The following is a 20790-nucleotide window of genomic DNA, read 5'->3' as shown; positions in this document are numbered from 1 at the left end:
TAGAAAGTTAGTTCTGGATTGGATCAAGGAGAAGATGTCACGTGGATTCGAAAGTCCAGCAATCCCATACTTTTGGAGAGGAAGAAGAATCTGGCTGGGAAATTGAGTTGAGACAGCAGATATCCTCCCGGAGAGCAATTGGCAGTTTCTGGAGACAACAGAACATTACAATCTGGCAATTACATTGGAGCTGTTTGCACTGGACATTGCCCTATTGGTTTAAAAGGCCTGTATTCTCCCCAAGTGTAATCCATTTGTGCTATCTGATTGCTTATTGGCTGACTGATCAGGTAATCCCTTTCTGCCATGTGATTGCTTTTCTGCTGGTTGATCAAATCAGAGTCCTGACCTTCTAAAAGTTCTTTGGGTGTAACCTCAGCTGTCATCATGCCCCACCAATCTTTTGATTGAGTTCTTGGAGTTCCTTCTTTCCTTTTTTTCCTCTCTCCTCCTAATACACCCTTTTTTTTTAATGTGTGTTTTTTGTTTTGTTTTGTTTTCTTTTTAGTAAGGGGAATACCATGACATCACTCTAGCCTGGACCCTGTAAACTCGGCCTCGGGGTATGCTGTTGAAGCCATTATAGAATCAAGAGTGTGAAATACTATAGTTAGTGACCCTGGCATGATATTGAGCACATGGAAAACCCCAATCTGTAGTGCTGATCCCTGGACGATTGGTCCGTTTTGGTATCACTTTGATCTGTCTTCCTCTAAAAAGAGAATTATCCAAGGCCATCGACGTCCTGAAAATTCTTTGTAGACAAACCTCTTAGGATGGCCACTGAATTTGTCACAAAGGATGGTAACTCGATTAACTGAACCACAACCATAAATTTGTGTCTCCAGCTCTTCTGCTGTTGCATCATAGTCCACATTGCCCACATAGATCGATCTAGCATCAGCCTCTATCTTCTCCTCAATGTACATGATCACTGGGCCAGCATTGCCTGGGGGTGGGCTCATGTTCATCTGTTTCTCCACCTCCTTCTGAAGCTCCCCTTCAATTTCTCGACCTCTTCCTCCATCTCCCTTTTTCGGGCTTTGATGGCCTCCAGCTCCAGGTTCTTGATAGCACTGTCCCCTGGGCGTCCCTGTTTGGGTGCCAAAAATGTAAAGTCTGGGTTAGCTCCCTGAAGGGCTCAGAAAAAGTCAGAGTCAGGATAAGCAAAAGTCCTTGCCCCATGCTGGGCACCAAAATGTAATGTTCTGTTGTTTCTAAATTGCTCTCATTCTCTGGGAGGAATCTCTTGGGGAGCTTCTAGGGAGGCAGCCTTAGTTTTACTTCCTTCCAGACTCTAACTTCTTCCAGACTGCTTCTCCCCACTGAGTCTTGGCTCCTTTTATCCTCCCAGAGAATGAGTTTATGGGTACTCCATAGGTTTGTGGGAACTCCTTAAGGGGCCAATGAGCTAACTGCTTTTAAAGGTGTAAACCCCTTTCAGAAGTCTAAAGGTATAACTCATTTTAAAGCTGTGAACTCTGAACTAGAGAATTGTTAAGTATCAGACAATCAACTTAGCACCTAGTAAAATCCTAACAATACCATGCACAAGGAAGTAATATATATATATATATATATATATATAAAACACAGCAAGTTTCTTTGATAAAGGCCTCATTTTCCAAACATATATTGATTATAAAATTGAGTCAAATTTATAATAAAAAAAGCATTCTTCAATTGATCAATGGTTGAGGGATGTTAATAGGCAGTTCCATAAGAATAAATAAAAACTATCCATAACCACATGAAAAATGCTCTAAATGACTATTGATTAGAGAAATGAAAATTAAAAGAACATTTTTAGCACTTTTATTTTTTATTAAAGCTTTTTATTTTCAAAACATATGCATAAATAATTTTCAGCATTCACTCTTGCAAAAACCTTATGTTCTAAAATTATTTCCCTCCCTTCTCTCACCCCTTCCCCAGATGGCCAATAATCCAATATATGTTAAACATGCAATTCTTCTATACATTTTCCCACAATTATCATGCTGCACAAGAAAAATCAGATCAAAAAAGGAAAACTAAAATGATAAAGAAAACAAAATGCAAGCAAATAACAAAAAAAGTGAAAAAGTGTTGTGATATATCCTCAGTCCTCACAGTTCTCTCTGGATGCAGATCATTCTCTTCATCACTAGACCATTGAAACTAGCTTGAATCACTTCCCTATTGAAAAAAGCTACATCCATCAGAATTGATCATTGTATAATCTTGCTGTTACTGTGTACAATGTTCTGCTGGTTCTACTCACTTCACTTCGCATCAGTTCTCCAGGCCTCGATGAAATCATTCTGCTGATAATTTCTTATAGAACAATAATAATCCATGACAATCATATACCAGTCATTCACCAACTGATGGGCATCTATTTAATTTCCAATTCCTAAAGAAGGACATACAAATGTTGATCCTTTCCCCTTTTTTTATTATCTCTTTGGCATACAGACCCAGTAGAGACACAGTTTGAAAGCTATTTTGGCATAAAGTTGATCTCTAGAATGGTTGGACCAATTCACAATTCCACCAACAGTGCACTAGTGTCCCAGTTTCCCACATCCCCTCCAACATTCATCATTATCTTTGCCTGTCATCTTAGTCAATCTGAGAGCTGTGTAGTGGTACCTCATAGTTGGTCTTAATTTGCATTTCTCTAATTAATAGTGACCTAAACAGTTTTTCATATGACTAGAAATTGCTTTCTTTTCATCTGAAAATTGTATGTTCGTATCCTTTGACCATTTATCAATTAGAGAATGGCTTATATTCTTATAAATTTGAGTCAATCCTCTATATATTTTAGAAAAGAGACCTTTATCAGAACCCTTGATTGTAAATTTTTTCCTGGTTTATTGTTTAACTTCTTATTGTCTGCATTGTTTTAGTTTGTACATTTTTTTAACTTAACATAATTAAAATTATCCATTTTGCATTCCAAAATGTATTGTACTTCTTCTTTGATCACAATTCCTTCCTTCTTCACAGAACTGACCTTTGTCCTTCTAATTTGCTTAAAATATCACTTTTAAAGTGTAAATCATGAACCCATTTTGACCTTATCTTGGTATAAGCTATTAGGTGAAGGTCAATGCCTGGTTTCTGCCATAATAATTTCCAATTTTCCCATAAATATTTGTCAAATAATGAGTAGTTGTCTCAGAAGCTGAGGTCTTTGGGTTTATCAAACACTAGATTGTCATCATCATTGACTATTATGTCTTGTGATCCTAATCACAATTCCACTAATAATAAATCCACTGATTGACTATTTCTTAATCAGGACCAAATGATTTTAATGGCCACTGCTTTATAATATAATTTTAGGTCTGGCATAGCTAGACCACCTTCATTTGCATTTATTTTCATTAATTCTCTTGAAATTCTTGATCTTTTTTTCTTTCAGATGAGCTTTGTTATTATTTTTTATAGCTTTGTAAAATAATTTCTTGTGAATTTAATTGATATGGCACCAAATAACTAGATTAATTAATTAACGTAGTATTGTCATTTTTATATATTAGCTCAACCTACTCATGAGCACTTGATATTTTTCCAATTGATTAGATCTGACTTTGTGTAGAAAGTGTTTTATAATTGTGTTCATAATAGTTCTTGACTATCTTGGAAGATAGATTGCCAAATATTTTATATTATCTAAAGTTATTTTAAATGGAATTTCACTTTGTAACTCTTGCTGCTGGACTTTGTTGGTAATATATAAAAATGCTGATTTATATGGATTTATTTTATGTTGGGCAACTTTGCTAAAGTTGTGAATTGCTTCTAGTAGTATTTAATTGATTCTCTAGAGTTTTCTAAGAATACCATCATATTATTTGCAAAGAGTGATAATTTGGTTTCTTCATTACCTACTCTAATTCCTTTAATGTCTGCTTTTATTGATAACATTTCTAATACAACATTAAATAGTAATGGTGACAGTAGACAATCTTGTTTCTAGACAATCTTGTTTCACCTGGTCCTATTGGGAATGGTTCTAGTTTATGCCCATTACATATGAGGCTTGCTGATCATTTTTAATAGATCATTTTAAATAAAATAGGTGCTATATTTTGTCAAATGCTTTTTAGGCATTTATTGAGATGATCATATGATTTCTGTTAGTTTGGTTATTTATATAGTCAATTATGCTAATAGTTTTCATAATATTAAACCAGCCCTGCATTTCTGGTATGAATCCTACTTGGTTGTGATGTATTATCCTGGGGATAATTTGCTGTAAATTTTTTTTGCTAATATATTTTAAAAATGTTTTTGTATCAATATTCATTGACATTCATTAGGGAAGTTCACCTATAATTTTCTTTCTTTGTTATGACCCTACCTGGTTTAGATATCAGTTTCAGCACCATATCTGGATTATAAAAGGAATATGGTAGGACTCCTTCCCCTATTTTTCCAAATAGTTTGAATTAATTGTTCTTTAAATGTTTGGTAGAATTCACATGTAAATCCATCTGGCCCTGGGAATTTTTTCTTAGGGAGTTGATTAATAGCTTGTTCTATTTATTTTTCCAAAATGGGACTAAGTAATTTATTTCCTCTTCTGTTAATCTGAGAAATCTATATTTTTGTAAATATTCATCCATTTCACTTAGATCAACAGATTTATTGGCATATAGTTGAGCAAAATACTCCTTATTTTTGAAGTAACTTGGAGGAAAGTTCATTTTTTTTTTCATTTTTGATGCTAATACTTTGATTTTCTTCTTTCCTTTTTCTAATCAAATTAACTAAAGATTTATCTATTTTTTTTGCATAAAACTGACTTAGTTTTATCTTTTAGTTAATAGTTTTTCAGTTTCAATTGATTAATTTCCCCTTTTATTTTCAGAATTTCAAATTTGGTTTTTAATTGGGGGTTTTTAATTTATCTTTTTTGCAGCTTTTTTAGTCACATGTTCAATTAATTAACCTTCTCTATTTCCTATTTCTGCAACTAAGCATCTAGAGATATAAAACTTCCCCTAAGAACTGCTTTGGCTGTATCCCATTCAGTATAATCTCCTTTCCACCTCAAGTATATTTTTATATCATTACAATAAAATTAAATTATACCTATACCTGTTAAATATTCACATAACAGAGATGCAGTTCCTTTGAGTTAAACATATCATATGTTTACATTAGTATGTTGTCTCATTATTGTTATTCTCTTGGATGAAATTATCAATTGCATCTATAATTTGTTGTTTCACCCATTCATTCTTTAGGATTAGATAATTTGGTTTCAAAGTAATTTTTGGTCATATTTTCCCTGGCCCTTCATTACATGTAATTTCTATTGCATCTACCCTATTTTTTTCCTACTTTAGCTGATATATAATAGATTCTGCTACAGCCTTTTACCTTTACTCTATGTATCACTCTGCTTAAAACGTTTCTTGTAAACAACATATTGTAGGATTCTGGCTTTGAATCCCATATGCAAATCCCACTTCTGTTTTATGGGAGAATTTATCCCATTCATATTCACAGTTAAAATTACTAACTGTATTTCTCACCATTTTATTTCCCCAAGTTACAAAAAATAATATCTTTTCCTTCTCCCTTTCTCTTCTTCCTAATGTTTTGTACCACCTCTCTCATCTTTGAGGCCTTTGAAGCCCTCCACTTTTAAAGACCCTACACCCTTTCCTATCCCTTTCCCCTTCTACTTTTTTTCTCCCTTCTATGAGGCTCCCCCTTTCCTTTCCCCCTTCCTTTCCTACTTCCTTAAAAAATGAGACAACTTTCTCTGTGAAGCTAAATATATCTGAAATTCTCTCTTTGAACCAAATCTGATGAGATTAAGGTTCACACAATGCTCACCCCCTCCTTTCTTTCCCTTATTTATAATACATCTTTTTTGTCTCTTCATGAGATGTAATTTACCCCATTTTACCTCTTTTTTCTCTTCTTTCAGTATAATCTCCTTTCCACCTCAAGTATATTTTTATATCATTACAATAAAATTAAATTATACCTATAACTGTTAAATATTCACACAACAGAGATACAGTTCTTTTGAGTTAAACATATTGTCTTTCCACATAGGGATATATATATATATATATATATATATATATATATATATATATATATATATATATATATATATATATATATATATATATGTGTGTGTGTGTGTGTGTGTGTGTGTGTGTGTGTGTTTCTCTTGACTTCTGCTTTTAAAGATCATTTTTTGGTTCACTTCTGTTCTTTTCATCATCAATAGATGAAATTCAACTGTTTCGTTGAGTATCCATTTTTCCCCCTGAAAGATAATATTTCATTTTGCTGTATAGTTGATTCTTAGCTACAATCCAAGTTCCTTTGCTTTCAGAATATCATATTCCAGGCCCTTTGGCCCTGTTAAGTGGAAGCTGCTAGGTTTTGGATAATCCTAATTATGGTTCCTCAATATTTTAATTGTTTCTTTCCTTCTGCTTGAAATTTTTTCCCCTTGATATGACAATTCTGAAATTTAGCCACAGTATTCCTTGGAGTTCTCATTTTGAGGTCTTTTTCAATAGATGATTAGTGAATTTTTCAAGGGCTATTTTACCTTCTGATTCTAGGATATCAGGCCAGTTTTCCTTGATTTCCTCCTGAAAGATATTGTCCAGATGCTTTTTTTCATCATGCTTTTCAGATAGTCCAATAATTCTTAGATTGTGTCTCCTGGATCTATTTTCCAGATGAGTTGTTTTTTCAATGAGGTATTTAACATATTCTTCTACTTTTTCAATTTGTTTTACTGATTTTTGATGTCTCATTGAGTCATTTACTTTTATTTGTTCAATTATAATATTTTAGTGAATTTATTGTCTTCAGTTATTTTTTTATCTCTTTTTGCATTTGGCCAATTTAACTGTTAAATGAGTTGTGTTGATCTTTGGATTTTTTTTTTTTCATTTCAAAAATTCTGCTTTTCAATAAGCTGATTTCATTTTCCATTTCAAAAACTCCAATTTGTAATTTATACTATTTTGTATTTATTTATATATTATTGTATTTATGTATGCATTTTGTATTAATGCTTTTTCCATTTTGCTAACTCTATTTTTAAAGAGTTTTTTTTCAAATAATTTTTGTGTTATATTTAACAAACTCTCTTGCAAAGTTTTAATTTCCTTTCCCCATTATAAGAATTATAATTCTCTTTTAAGATACTTTTTGAGTTCTTCTAAGAGAGCCTTGTGAGATGGTTCATATTACTGTTTGGGGATTTATCTGGAGGTGTTTTGCCTTTAATACCCTCACAGTTTGATATCTGTTCTTCTTTGTTTCTATAAAAGCTGTCTATGTTCAGAGAACTTTTTAAATTTTTTGCTCATTTTTTTGCAGAGGGGAGATTGTCTCAAGCTTCCTCTATAGGTGAGAGAAGCTGTGCTCCTTTGGAGCTGGTGTCACTGAATTTTTTCCCTTGCTGGATGCATGTGGCTAAGTCCCCTGTTGTTCTGGATTTCAGGGGCTCCTATTTCCCTTTTGTAATTGTGTTGAATGTTTCACTGCTAGTCTGCTTATCCATTGGTTTTTGATCCAGGACAGAATAGCCAATGCTACTGCATTTTGAGCAAAAGCCTCAGGATAGATTCCCCCAGTATAGGGACACTACAACATCTTCAATCCCTACAGTGTGTCTGGTTCCTCTACCTCCTCCATGCTTGATTGCAACAGACCTTTTCTGAAGTTCTTTCAATATATCATTTGATGGAAATTTGTTTCACTCCAAATATTTGTGGGTTCTATCACTCTAACACAAATTCAGTGGCTTGATCTGATGTTGATATGAGGGAAGCCAGAAAAAACTCAAAGATTTGTCTACTCTCCACCATCTTGGCTCTGTCTAAAACAACACTTGACATACTACCTCATACTTATCAGAAATGACAGATGCTGCAGGAAATAAGGGGAAAATAGGTACATTAATAAAATATTGGTAAAGTAGTTAACTGGTCCAACTATTCTGGAGAGCAATGTGAAACAAGACCCAAAGGGCTACAAAACTATATTTCCTTTTACTTATCAAAACCACTACTAGATCTGTATTCCAAAAGAGATAAAAAAGACCTATACATACATATCTATCTATCTATCTATCTACATATATATATATATATATATATATATATATATATATATATGTATATAATGTTTATAATATCATTTGTGGTGGGAAAAAAAAAAGAAATCACAGAGCAGCCCATCAATTGGAGAATGGATGCACTAGTTGTGGCATATCATAAGGATAGAATACTATTGTAGTATAAGAAATGATGAACCTGATGGTGTCAGAAAAAGATACATGGCAAGATGTGTAAGGACTGATGATCAACAAAACAAGAAGAATCAGTAGATCATATGCACATAAATAGTAATGTTGTAATAATGATCAACTATATTAGACTTGGCTACTCTGATCAAGAAATGATTCAAGTTAACTTCAAAGGACTAAAAACAATAGCAATAAAATTTTGTCTATTTCCAGAAAAAATGATGAATTTAGAGGGCAAATTGAGGTATTTGCCCACTTTCTTCATTTTATTGCTTTTCAAAAAAGTGTGACTAATATATAAATATATTTTGCAGAATTTCACATATGTAACTGCTATATTGCTTGTCTTCTCAGTGATTAGACAAAGAAGAGAGAATTTGGACTCAAAATTTGAAAATAAATGAATGTTATGATGTTAAAAAAGATAAATTATACAATTTAATAGAAAGATATTACTATGTTTCTATTAAATACTACATAGTTTCTATTACTATACTACATAGTTCTATGCTATAAATGCTAGTGTTCAGCTATATATTGGTCAAATACTTGGACCTTTGGGAGTATAAAGTGATTTTCTTTTTTAAAAAATTATTTTCAAATTTTGATTACATTAAATTAAAAAAAATGTACAAACAAAACCAATGCAGCCAAGTCTAGAAGGGAAGCAAAAAAGTGGGAAAACTTTTTACATGTAAGAGCTCTCATAAAGGCTTCATTTCTACAGATAATTGACTCTAATTTATAGGAATTCAACCCATTCTCTAATTAATAAGTGGTCAAAGAATATGAACAATTTTCAGATGAAGAAATCAAAACCATTTCTACTCATATAAAAATGCTTTAAATTACTAAACACTTCTCAGATTGATGAAGATGACAGGGAAATATAATGATGAATATTGGAGAGAATGTGGAAAAACTGGGACACTTGTAGGTGGAATTGTGAATTGGCTCAACAATTCTGGAGAACATTATGAAACTACGCCTAAAGGGATATAAAATTGTACACACCCTTTGATCCAGCAGTGTCTCTACTGGGTTTGTATCTCAAAGAGATCATAAAAAAGATACAAGGTTCCATATGTGCAATAATGTTTGTTGTAGACCTTTTTTGTTGTGGCAAATAACTGGAAACTGAATGGATGCTCATCAGTTGAGAAATGGTGAATAAGTTATGATAGATGAATGTAATATTATTATTCCATAAAAAATGATCAGCAGGATGATTTCAGAAAGACCTAGAAAGACCTACATGAAGTGACGCTAAGTAAAGTGAGTAGACTCAAAAGAACCTTTTACACAGCAACAAGAAGATTATGTGATGGATCAATTGTGATGAACTTAGTTCTTTTTGACAATAAGGTGATTTCAATAGACTTGTGATGGAGAGAGATGTCTGCATACAGAAAGAGGACTGTAGAATTTGAATGCAAATCACAACATAGTATTTTTACCTTTTTTTTTTTTTAATTACTTGCTTGTTTTATTTTTTTTTCTCATTTTTTTTCCTTTTTGAGCTAATTTTTCTTGTGCACCATGATAAATGAGGAAATATATTTAGAATTATTGTGTAATGTTTGGGCTAGCTTTCTGGAGGTCCTCCAGAAGGACATTGGTCTCAGCAGGATAGACACCATGAGAATGGACAAGAAGAGAGTCCAAAGTCTTTATTGTCTCATACAAAGTCTATGTCTGTCATAATCTGACCCAGTCTCAGTCTGACCCAGATTTTCCAGCACTCTGACAGTCTGCTAGTCTCAACCAGTCTCCCCCTGAGTCTGACTTTGTCCCCAGTTTAAATATCTTATCATAATTACATCATTACAATATGCTGGATATGTGTGAACTAGAGAACTATTACATCACTAAGTACTAAGTACTAAATATATATGTAAAGTAGAGAACCATTATCTCATCAATTCCACCGAATTAACAGCTTGCTTCAAATATACCTTTACAGAGTTTTGGCAGAGAAGAGCTAACAGCTTTGCCAGCTTCCTCTATCTCAGTGGCTTCTCTGATCCCAGAGCTCTCCCCAGCTAGATCGGTGCAGTGTGCTAGCACCTCACCCTGTCTGTGCTGGCCTTTTATTTTCCTCCCCTGGGGACCGACCTTTTCTGTTGAAACTCCAGATTCTCTTCAGCTGGTAAGTCGTGCTTCCAGTCCTGATTTAACTAATTGGTAATGAGGGAAGAAGGGAGCTCACAAAATTGTGTGAATCTTCTCTGCCATCTTGGCTCCGCCCCCAGATGTGACCATTTTCAACAATGAGATGAACCAAATCAGTTCCAATAGACCAATAATGAACTGAACCAGTTACACCCAGCAAAAGGACTCTAGGAGATAACTATGAACCACTACATAGAATTCCCAATCCCTCTAATTTTGTCTGCCTGCACTTTGGATTTCCTTCACAAGCTAATTGTACACTATGTCAAAGTTCGATTCTTATTGTACAGCAAAACATCTGTTTGGACATATATACATATGTTGCATTTAATATATACTTTAACATATTTAACATGTAGAGATCATTATTGATCACAAAATAGAAGATTTTGATTACATCAAACTAAAAAGTTTCTGTACAAATAATACTAATGCAAACAAGATTAGAAGGGAAGTAACAAATTGGGAAAATATTTTTAAAAACAAAGGTTCTGACAAAGGTCTCATTTCCAAAATATATAGAGAACTGACCATAATTTATAAGAAACCGAACCATTCTCCAATTGATAAATGGTCAAAGGATATGAACAGACAATTCTCAGAGGAAGAAATTGAAACTATATCCACTCACATGAAAGAGTGTTCCAAATCACTACTGATCAGAGAAATGCAAATTAAGACCACTCTGAGATACCACTACACACCTGTCAGATTGGCTAAGATGACAGGAACAAATAATGATAAATGTTGGAGGGGATGTGGGGAAATTGGGACACTAATACATTGCTGGTGGAGTTGCGAAAGAATCCAGCCATTCTGGAGAGCAATCTGGAATTATGCCCAAAAAGTTATCAAACTGTGCATACCCTTTGACCCAGCAGCGCTACTACTGGGATTATATCCCAAAGAAATACTAAAGAGTGGAAAGAGACCTATATGTGCCAAAATGTTTGTGGCAGCTCTTTTTGTTGTAGCTAGAAACTGGAAGATGAATGGATGTCCATCAGTTGGAGAATGGTTGGGTAAATTGTGGTATATGAAGGTTATGGAATATTATTGCTCTGTAAGAAATGACCAGCAGGAGGAATACAGAGAGGCCTGGAGAGACTTAAATCAACTGATGCTGAGTGAAATGAGCAGAACCAGAAGATCACTGTACACTTCAACAACAATACTGTATGAGGATGTATTTTGATGGAAGTGGAAATCTTCAACATAAAGAAGATGCAACTCACTTCCAGTTGATCAATGATGGACAGAGGTAGCTACACCCAGAGAAGAAACACTGGGAAGTGAATGTAAATTGTTAGCACTAATATCTGTCTGCCCAGGTTGCATGTACCTTCGGATTCTAATGTTTATTGTGCAACAAGAAAATGATATTCACATACATGTATTGTACCTAGACTATATTGTAACACATGTAAAATGTATGGGATTGCCTGTCATCGGGGGGAGGGAATAGAGGGAGGGGAGGTAATTTGGAAAAATGAATACAAGGGATAATATTATAAAAAAAAATATATATATAATAAAAAAAAAAACATATTTAACATGTATTGGTCAATCTGCCATCTGGGGGAGGGGGGAAGGAGGGAAAAAATTAGAACAAAAGGTTTGGTAATTGTCAATGTTGTAAAATTACCCATGTATATATCTGGTAAATAAAAACTATTATAATATATAAAAAATCTTTTTTGCATAAATGTTTATTAAGGTTCAACATGTATATACAGTTTTATAGTACTTTGGACATAATTTCAAATTATTCCCCAGAATGGTTGGAGCAATTCATAACTACACTAATGGTACTTTGCTGTATTTTTTCCCAACATGCCCTCTATCCATTTGTTATTTTTTATTCTGTCATATTGGTTGTTTTCCTTTGTTCTTGAAGAGGACAAAAATGGCATCACTATATTAGAGATAAGTTATGATATGTCTGACAGTAACTGATCAGATCAATTTGAGCTTATAATGCTCTACCACAGATCAAGCAAAAAGAGTTCATATACATATTTGTGATGCATTCTTTCATTTTATAAATATCATGTTTCTTTTCAGCTACTTCAATTCTACTTTTTTTCATGGAGCACAGCATCTTAAATGTTATTCTCTGTTAAGTGCATGGCCATGGTGAGTGATACTGTGCCAATGTCTCCCATATATACAATAAATTCTAAAGTTCATAAGAGAGATCTTGACTTTGCAACACTTTTCTGACTACCGCATGAGAGTTGTCCCTGTATGAGTTCTTCATAAAATAATCTTTTTTGGCCAACATAAGTTTGAACATTCAAGCAGTGTGGCCAGCCCAATAAAGTTTTATTCTTTACTGTAGAGTTTAAATGCTTAGCAGTTTTGTTTATTAAAAGACCTCAGTGTCTGGTATATCGACCTGACAGGTAATCTTCATAATCTTCCTAAGACAATTCAAATGGAAGCAATTACAATTCATAACATAACTCTGGTATACTGTCCAGGTTTTACAGGCATTGAGGTCAGTACAGTGGCTCTGTAGGCCTTTACTTTGATAATCAGCCTAATACTTCTCTCCCACACTTTCCTTCAGAGTATCCCAAACAGAGAGATGGCTTTGGCAATGTATACATTGTATGGCATTATCAATGTGTACATCCCTGGAAACTATACTGCTAAAATTAGTAAACTTACCTATAACATTTAAAAAATTTTTCATTTGCCTTAACTGATGGTTCCATAGGTGGGTAATATGGTATCAGCTGATGGAATGCCTGTGTTTTCTTGCTATTAATGACAGCCCAAAATTAGCACAAGTAGCAGATAATCTATATTTATGTCTGTCTCTATATATGTAAATATATCTAGCTATCTGTCTGTCTATCTATCTATTTGCATTTCAGCTTCAGGAGATACATTAAGTGTACAATCATTTCCTTTTACCATTTATCTCAGGTTGAAGTCAATCCCTCCCTAACTGAAATTTCAACTGAAGAAGATTTTGAACATATTAAGATCCTTTAATGTGGCACTGATTCTATTCCAGTTGAGATTTACAAGGTGGGGAGTCCATTGCTCAAACAAAAGCAGACTGAAATTTTCTGGGTTATATATCAAAAAGGAGGTTGTCTTCCAGGAACTCAAGGATACCCTCTATAGAGGGAATAGATTGTCCTGTGGCAATCACAGGGGAGTATCTCTTTTACTCATTGTTCACAGGGTTTTTGGTAGAGTCCTCCTGAACAAAGTGAACTGTCACCTGGAACATCTGTCTACCTGTGTAGTTTTAGAAGTAATCAAGAAATAGTCAATATAATATTTGCTGCCTGACAACTCCAGGAGAAATACCAGGAGCAGAACTCAAGTCTGTATACAAAATTTGGAGATCTGACCAAGGACTTTGATAATGTCAGTCATGAGGCTTATGCAAAATTATCTCAAAATTTGTTTACTCAGAAAAGTTTATCAGTATTATATGTCGATTTGATAATGGCATGCTTGACTGTCTTCTGGATAATGGACTATTCTATCATACTTTTCCAGCCATCAGTGGAGTGAAACAAGGTGGTGTGTTTTTAGCATGATGTTTTCATCCATGTTAGTATCTTTAGTGAGAACAAATGGCATCAAGGTCAGCTACAGCACTGATGGTAAAGTCTTCTACTTGAAAAAACTACAAGCCAAAAGTAAAGTAAAGGGACTGTTGGAAAATTTTTTTCTGCCATGTTAGTTAATCTTATAAGTGCAAGGTAACACCTCAGATTTGCTTTAATTGGTATTTATCTAATTATTAATGATTTAATGTCTTTCTATGACTATTGATAAACTTGATTTCTTCTCCTTTGACAATTTATCAATTGTAGAATGACTTTTATTTGTATAAATATAATTCATTAAATATAATATATTATAATATAATATTATATAGTATATAGTAGAATGTATATAGTATATAGTAAAACTGAAGAAAAGTTTATATTAAGTGCTTCTAATAAAAATTTAAATTCCAGCATCAACAGGAAAATTATATTCCATTACCTTGTGAAAGGAAAAAAAAAAGATTTGTTTCTAATAAGATTAAACATGGAACTTTGAATAGAATCATTTTTGAAATTTTTGATTATTAATTAATTAATATTTTCTTATAAATAGTCCTTTTCTCTTTTATTTTTTTTCTTTTGAAATTTTATGTCTGCAAGTTAAAGTTTTTGATGACCTAGAATGTGGAAAATGTCTCCTCTAAATGAGAGCACTTCTTTGTACATGTTTTAAAAATCTCTAATAAGTTAAATCTTCAAATCAAAAAGTTACTCTGAAAGTAGAGAATTACCCATTAAAGGGGGTGATCAAGTAATAGAATAGAATAGTAAGGCATTAATTAAAAGTTTCCCATGTGCTAGGTAGTAGAATTCCAAATAAAAAATTGACTTACTTCTGTCAGGGAGGTTACATTCTTTTTTTTTTATTTTTTTTAATTCATTTTTCCAAATTATCCCCTCCCTCTCTCCACTCCCTCCCCCCCCATGGCAGGTAATCCCATACATTTTACATGTGTTACAATATAACCTAGATACAATATATGTGTGTAAATACCATTTTCTTGTTGCACATTAATTATTAGCTTCCGAAGGTATAAGTAACCTGGGTAGATAGACAGTAGTGCTAACAATTTACATTCGCTTCCCAGTGTTCCTTCTCTGGGTATAGCTATTTCTGTCCATCATTGATCAACTGGAAGTCAGTTGGATCTTCTTTATGTTGAAGATTTCCACTTCCATCAGAATACATCCTCATACAGTATTGTTGTTGAAGTCTATAGTGATCTTCTGGTTCTGCTCAATTCACTCAGCATCAGTTGATGTAAGTCTCTCCAAGCCTCTCTGTATTCCTCCTGCTGGTCATTTCTTACAGAGCAATAATATTCCATAACCTTCATATACCACAATTTACCAAACCATTCTCCAATTGATGGACATCCATTCAACTTCCAGTTTCTAGCTACAACAAAAAGAGCTGCCAGAAACATTTTGGCACATACAGGTCCCTTTCCACTCTTTAGTATTTCTTTGGGATATAATCCCAATAACAGCAATGCTGGGTCAAAGGGTATGCACAGTTTGATAACTTTTTGGGCATAGTTCCAAATTGCTCTCCAGAATGGCTGGATTCTTTCACAACTCCACCAACAATGTATCAGTGTCCCAGTTTTCCCACATCCCCTCCAACATTCATCATTATTTGTTCCTGTCATCTTAGCCAATCTGACAGGTGTGTAGTAGTATCTCAGAGTTGTCTTAATTTGCATTTCTCTGATCAGTAGTGATTTGGAACACTCTTTCATATGAGTGGATATAGTTTCAATTTCATCATCTGAGAATTGTCTGTTCATATCCCTTGACCATTTATCAATTGGAGAATGGTTTGGTTTCCTATAAATCAGGGTCAGTTCTCTATATATTTTGGAAATGAGACCTTTGTCAGAACCTTTAATTTTAAAAATATTTTCCCAATTTGTTACTTCCCTTCTAATCTTGTTTGAATTAGTATTGTTTGTACAGAAACTTTTTAGTTTGATGTAATCAAAATCTTCTATTTTGTGATCAATAATGATCTCTAGTTCTCCTCTGGTCATAAATTCCTTCCTTCTCCACAAGTCTGAGAGGTAGACTATTCTCTGTTCCTCTAATCTATTTATGATCTCATTCTTTAGGCCTAAATTATGGACCCATTTGGATCTTATCTTGGTATATGGTGTTAAGTGTGGATCCATATCTAATTTCGGCCACACTAATTTCCAGTTTTCCCAACAGTTTCTTCCGAATAATGAATTTTTGTCCCTAATGTTGGTATCTTGGGTTTGTCAAAGATTAGATTGCTATAGATGTACCCTTTTTTGTCCTTTGTATCTAATCTGTTCCACTGATCTACCCTTCTATTTCTTAGCCAGTACCAAATGGTTTTGTGACTGCTGCTATATAATAAAGCTTTAGATCAGGTATACTTAGACCACCTTCCTCTGATTTTTTTTTCATTAGTTCCCTTGCAATTCTCGACCTTTTATTCTTCCATATGAATTTTGTTGTTATTTTTTCTAGGTCATTAAAATAGGTTCTTGGGAGTCTGATTGGTATAGCACTAAATACTTAGATTAGTTTGAGGAGTATTGTCATCTTTATTATATTCGCTCGGCCTATCCAAGTGCACTGAATGTCTTTCCAATTATTTAAATCTGACTTTATTTTTGTGGCAAGTGTTTTGTAATTTTTCTCATATAATTCCTGACTTTTCTTTGGTAGATGGATTCCCAAATACTTTATACTCTCAACATTTGTTTGGAATGGAATTTCTCTTTGTATCTCTTGCTGTTGCATTTTGTTGGTGATATATAAGAATGCTGAGGATTTATGTGGATTTATTTTGTATCCTGCCACTTTGCTAAAATTCTGAATTATTTCTAATAGCTTTTTAGCAGAGTCTTTGGAGTTCTCTAAGTATACCATCATGTCATCTGCAAAGAGTGATAGTTTGATTTCCTCATTTCCTACTCTAATTCCTTGAATCTCTTTCTCGGCTCTTATTGCAGAGGCTAGCGTTTCTAGTACTATATTGAATAGTAATGGTGATACTGGGCAACCTTGCTTCACTCCTGATCTTACTGGGAAAGGTTGCAGTTTATTTCTATTGCATATAATGCTTACTGAAGGTCTTAAATATATGCTCCTGATTATTCTAAGGAATAATCCATTTATTCCTATACTCTCAAGAGTTTTTAGTAGGAATGGATGTTGGATTTTGTCAAATGCTTTTTCTGCATCTATTGAGATGATCATATGGTTTTTATTAATTTGATTATTAATATGGTCAATTATACTAATAGTTTTCCTAATATTAAACCAGCCCTGCATTCCTGGTATGAATCCTACTTGATCATAGTGTATTATCCTGGGGATGATTTTCTGAAGTGTTTTTGCTAATATCTTATTTAAGATTTTAGCATCAATATTCATTAAGGAGATTGGTCTATAATTTTCTTTCTCAGTTTTCGATCGACCTGGTTTAGGTATCAGTACCATGTCTGTGTCATAAAAGGAGTTTGGTAGGACTCCTTCATCCCCTATTTTTTCAAATAATTTATATAACATTGGGGTTAATTGTTCTTTAAATGTTTGGTAGAATTCACATGTAAATCCATCTGGTCCAAGGGAATTTTTCCTGGGGAGTTGATTAATAGCATGTTCTATTTCTTTTTCTGAAATGGGACTATTTAAGCAATTTATTTCCTCCTCTGTTAATCTAGGAAGCCTATATTTTTGGAGGAAGTCATCCATTTCACTTAAGTTATCAAATTTATTGGCATAAAGTTGGGCAAAGTAACTCCTTATTATTTCTCTAATTTCCTCTTCATTGGTGGAAAGATCCCCCTTTTCATTTGTAAGATTAACAATTTGATTTTCCTCTTTCTTTTTTCTGATCAGATTTACCAAAGGTTTATCTATTTTATTGGCTTTTTCATAAAACCAACTCTTGGTTTTATTTATTAATTCAATAGTTTTTTTTACTTTCAATATTATTGATTTCTCCTTTTAATTTTTGTATTTCAAGTTTAGTTTTGGTTGAGGGTTTTTAATTTGGTCTTTTTCTAGCCTTTTAAGTTGCAAGCCCAATTTGTTAATCTTCTCTTTCTCTATTTTCTTCAAATAAGCCTCTAAAGATATAAAGTTTCCCCTTATTACTGCTTTAGCTGCATCCCACAGATTTTGGTATGATGTCTCATCATTGTCATTATCTTGGGTGAAATTATTAATTGTTTCTATAATTTGCTCTTTCACCCAGTCATTCTTTAAGATGAGATTATTCAGTTTCCAGTTACTTTTTGGTCTATTTACCCGTATCTTCTTACTGAATGTAGCTTTTATTGCATTGTGGTCTGAGAAGAAGGCATTTATTATTTCTGCCTTCCTACATTTAATTTTGAGATCTTTATGTCCTAATATATGGTCAATTTTTGTATAGGATCCATGAACTGCTGAGAAGAAAGTATATTCCTTTCTATTGCCATTCAGTTTTCTCCAAAGGTCTATCATACCTAGTTTTTCTAATGTTCTATTTACTTTTTTAATTTCTTTCTTGTTTGTTTTGTGGTTTGATTTGTCTAAATCTGAGAGTGCAAGGTTGATATATCCCACTATTATAGTTTTACTGTCTATTTCTTCTTGCAACTCTCTTAACTTTTCCTTTAGAAAGTTAGATGCTATAGCACTTGGTTTATATATGTTTAGTATCGATATGGCTTCATTATTTATGCTACCTTTCATCAGGATATAGTTTCCTTCCTTATCTCTTTTAATTAGATCAACTTCTGCTTTTGCTTGATCTGAGATAAGGATAGCTACCCCTGCTTTTTTGGCTTTACCTGAAACATAATAGATTCTGCTCCAACCTTTTACCTTTACTCTATATGTATCTCCCTGCTTTAAGTGTGTTTCCTGTAAACAACATATTGTAGGGTTCTGCTTTTTGATCCAATCTGCTATCCGTCTCCGTTTGATGGGATCGTTCATCCCATTCACATTTACAGTTAAAATTACTAATTCTGTATTTCCTGTCATCATATTATCCCCAGATTATGCTTTTTCCCTTGATCCCCCTGAACCCTTTCCCCAATATTCAATTTATAGACCCCTCCTTGTGATGTGCAGCCCTCCCTTTTTTTTTTTAGTATCCCTCCCCCCTCCCTCCACTTCCCTTCCCTTATTCTCCTTTTCCTTTTCCCTTTTCCTTTCCCCCCTTTTAATGAGGTGAGAGAGAATTCTCTGAAAAACAAATATGACAATTATTTATTCTTTGAGCCTCTTCTGATGAGAGTAAGATTTACACAATGATTCTCCCCCTCTCTAAATTCCCTCAGATATGGTGTATTTTCTATGCCTCTTCCTGGGATGTAGTTTCCCTCTTTTTATCACTCCCTCCCCTTTTTCTGATACTACCCCCTTCCCTTTACTACACTCCCTCCTTTTTTTTTTCTTTTATATCAGTAAAATCAAATTATCCATGCGTACTTTCTATATACCCACAACAGAGATATAGTTCTCAAGGGTTCTGTGTACCTTTTTCTGTTTCTCTTCAGTCTTGTGGATGTAGATCAAATTTTTTGTTTAAGTCTGGTTTTTTTCTTAGAAACATATGGAATTCCTCTATTTCATTGAATGACCCTCTTCTTCCATGGAAAAAGATGCTAAACTTAGCTGGGTAGTTTATTCTTGGTTGCAATCCTTGATCTTTTGCCTTAGGGAATATCAGGTTCCAGACCCTTCTATCTTTTAATGTGGAGGCATCCAGATCTTGTGTGACCCTTATTGTGGCACCTTGGTATTTAAATTGCTTTTTTCTAGCTGCTTGCAGGATTTTCTCCTTTGTGTGGTAATTCTGCAGCTTAGCCACAATATTCCGTGGTGTTCTTTTTTTAGGGTCTATTTCAGAAGCAGTTCAATATATTCTTTCAACATCTACTTTCCCCTCTGTTTCTATTATCTCTGGACAGTTCTCTTTGATAATTTCCTGTAAAATAGAATCTAGGCTCTTTTTTTGGTCCTAGTTTTCGGGAAGTCCAATGATCCTCAGATTATCTCTCTTAGATCTATTTTCAAGGTCTATAGATTTTCCCAGTAAGTATTTGACATTGTTCTCCAGCTTCTCATTTTTTTTTTTGTTTTGTTTGATTGATTCTTGGGTTCTCAATGAATCATTCATTTCTATTTGTTCCATCCTGACTTTTAAGGAATTATTTTCTTCATTCACAGTTTTTAGTTCTTTTTGTAAATGCACAATTTCATTATTAAATGAGTTATTTTACTCTATTGAATTTTTTTCCATTTCCCTAATTTTTTTTTGAGAATTATTTTCTTTTTCCAATTCAGAAATCCTATTTTCTTGGGACTTTTTTTATCTTCTCCAATTCAGAAATCCTACTTTCCTGTGATTTTTTTACCTTTTCTAATTCACTAATTTTGTTTCCCTGCATCTCCTGTGAATTCTTTATTTTTTCCAACTCCAATTTCATCACGTTGCTATTCTCTATCATAGCTTCCCTTTCCTTTCCCCATTTTTCTTCAAACTCTCTTAACTTTTTAATAGTCTCTTAATGGAGAGAGTTATGTGATGGGGGCAGGAATCATTCCCTTTTAGGTTGTTATCTGCTGACTCTCTGCTGTTAACTTCCTTGGGGTTGCTCTTTCTCTGTGTAGAAGGAATATGTGTTTTTTTTGGGCTTCTTGCTCATACTTAAAAAATCTTTTGGGGTCTGTCCCTGGGGTAGGAAATTATTTATTTATTTCTTTACCAGCTTCCTC

The 20790-nt window shown here is 33.6% G+C and overlaps 1 pseudogene; it reads right to left on the bottom strand.

The window, feature by feature from the left end:
• Positions 1-504: 504 nt before the first annotated feature.
• Positions 505-1042, bottom strand: LOC141554020 (polyadenylate-binding protein 2 pseudogene; annotated as a pseudogene).
• Positions 1043-20790: the final 19748 nt, after the last annotated feature.

The sequence above is a fragment of the Sminthopsis crassicaudata genome, chromosome 1 (genome assembly GCF_048593235.1).
Source record: "Sminthopsis crassicaudata isolate SCR6 chromosome 1, ASM4859323v1, whole genome shotgun sequence".
Classification (NCBI taxonomy): domain Eukaryota; kingdom Metazoa; phylum Chordata; class Mammalia; order Dasyuromorphia; family Dasyuridae; genus Sminthopsis; species Sminthopsis crassicaudata.
This window is presented reverse-complemented; position numbering and strand designations above follow the sequence as displayed.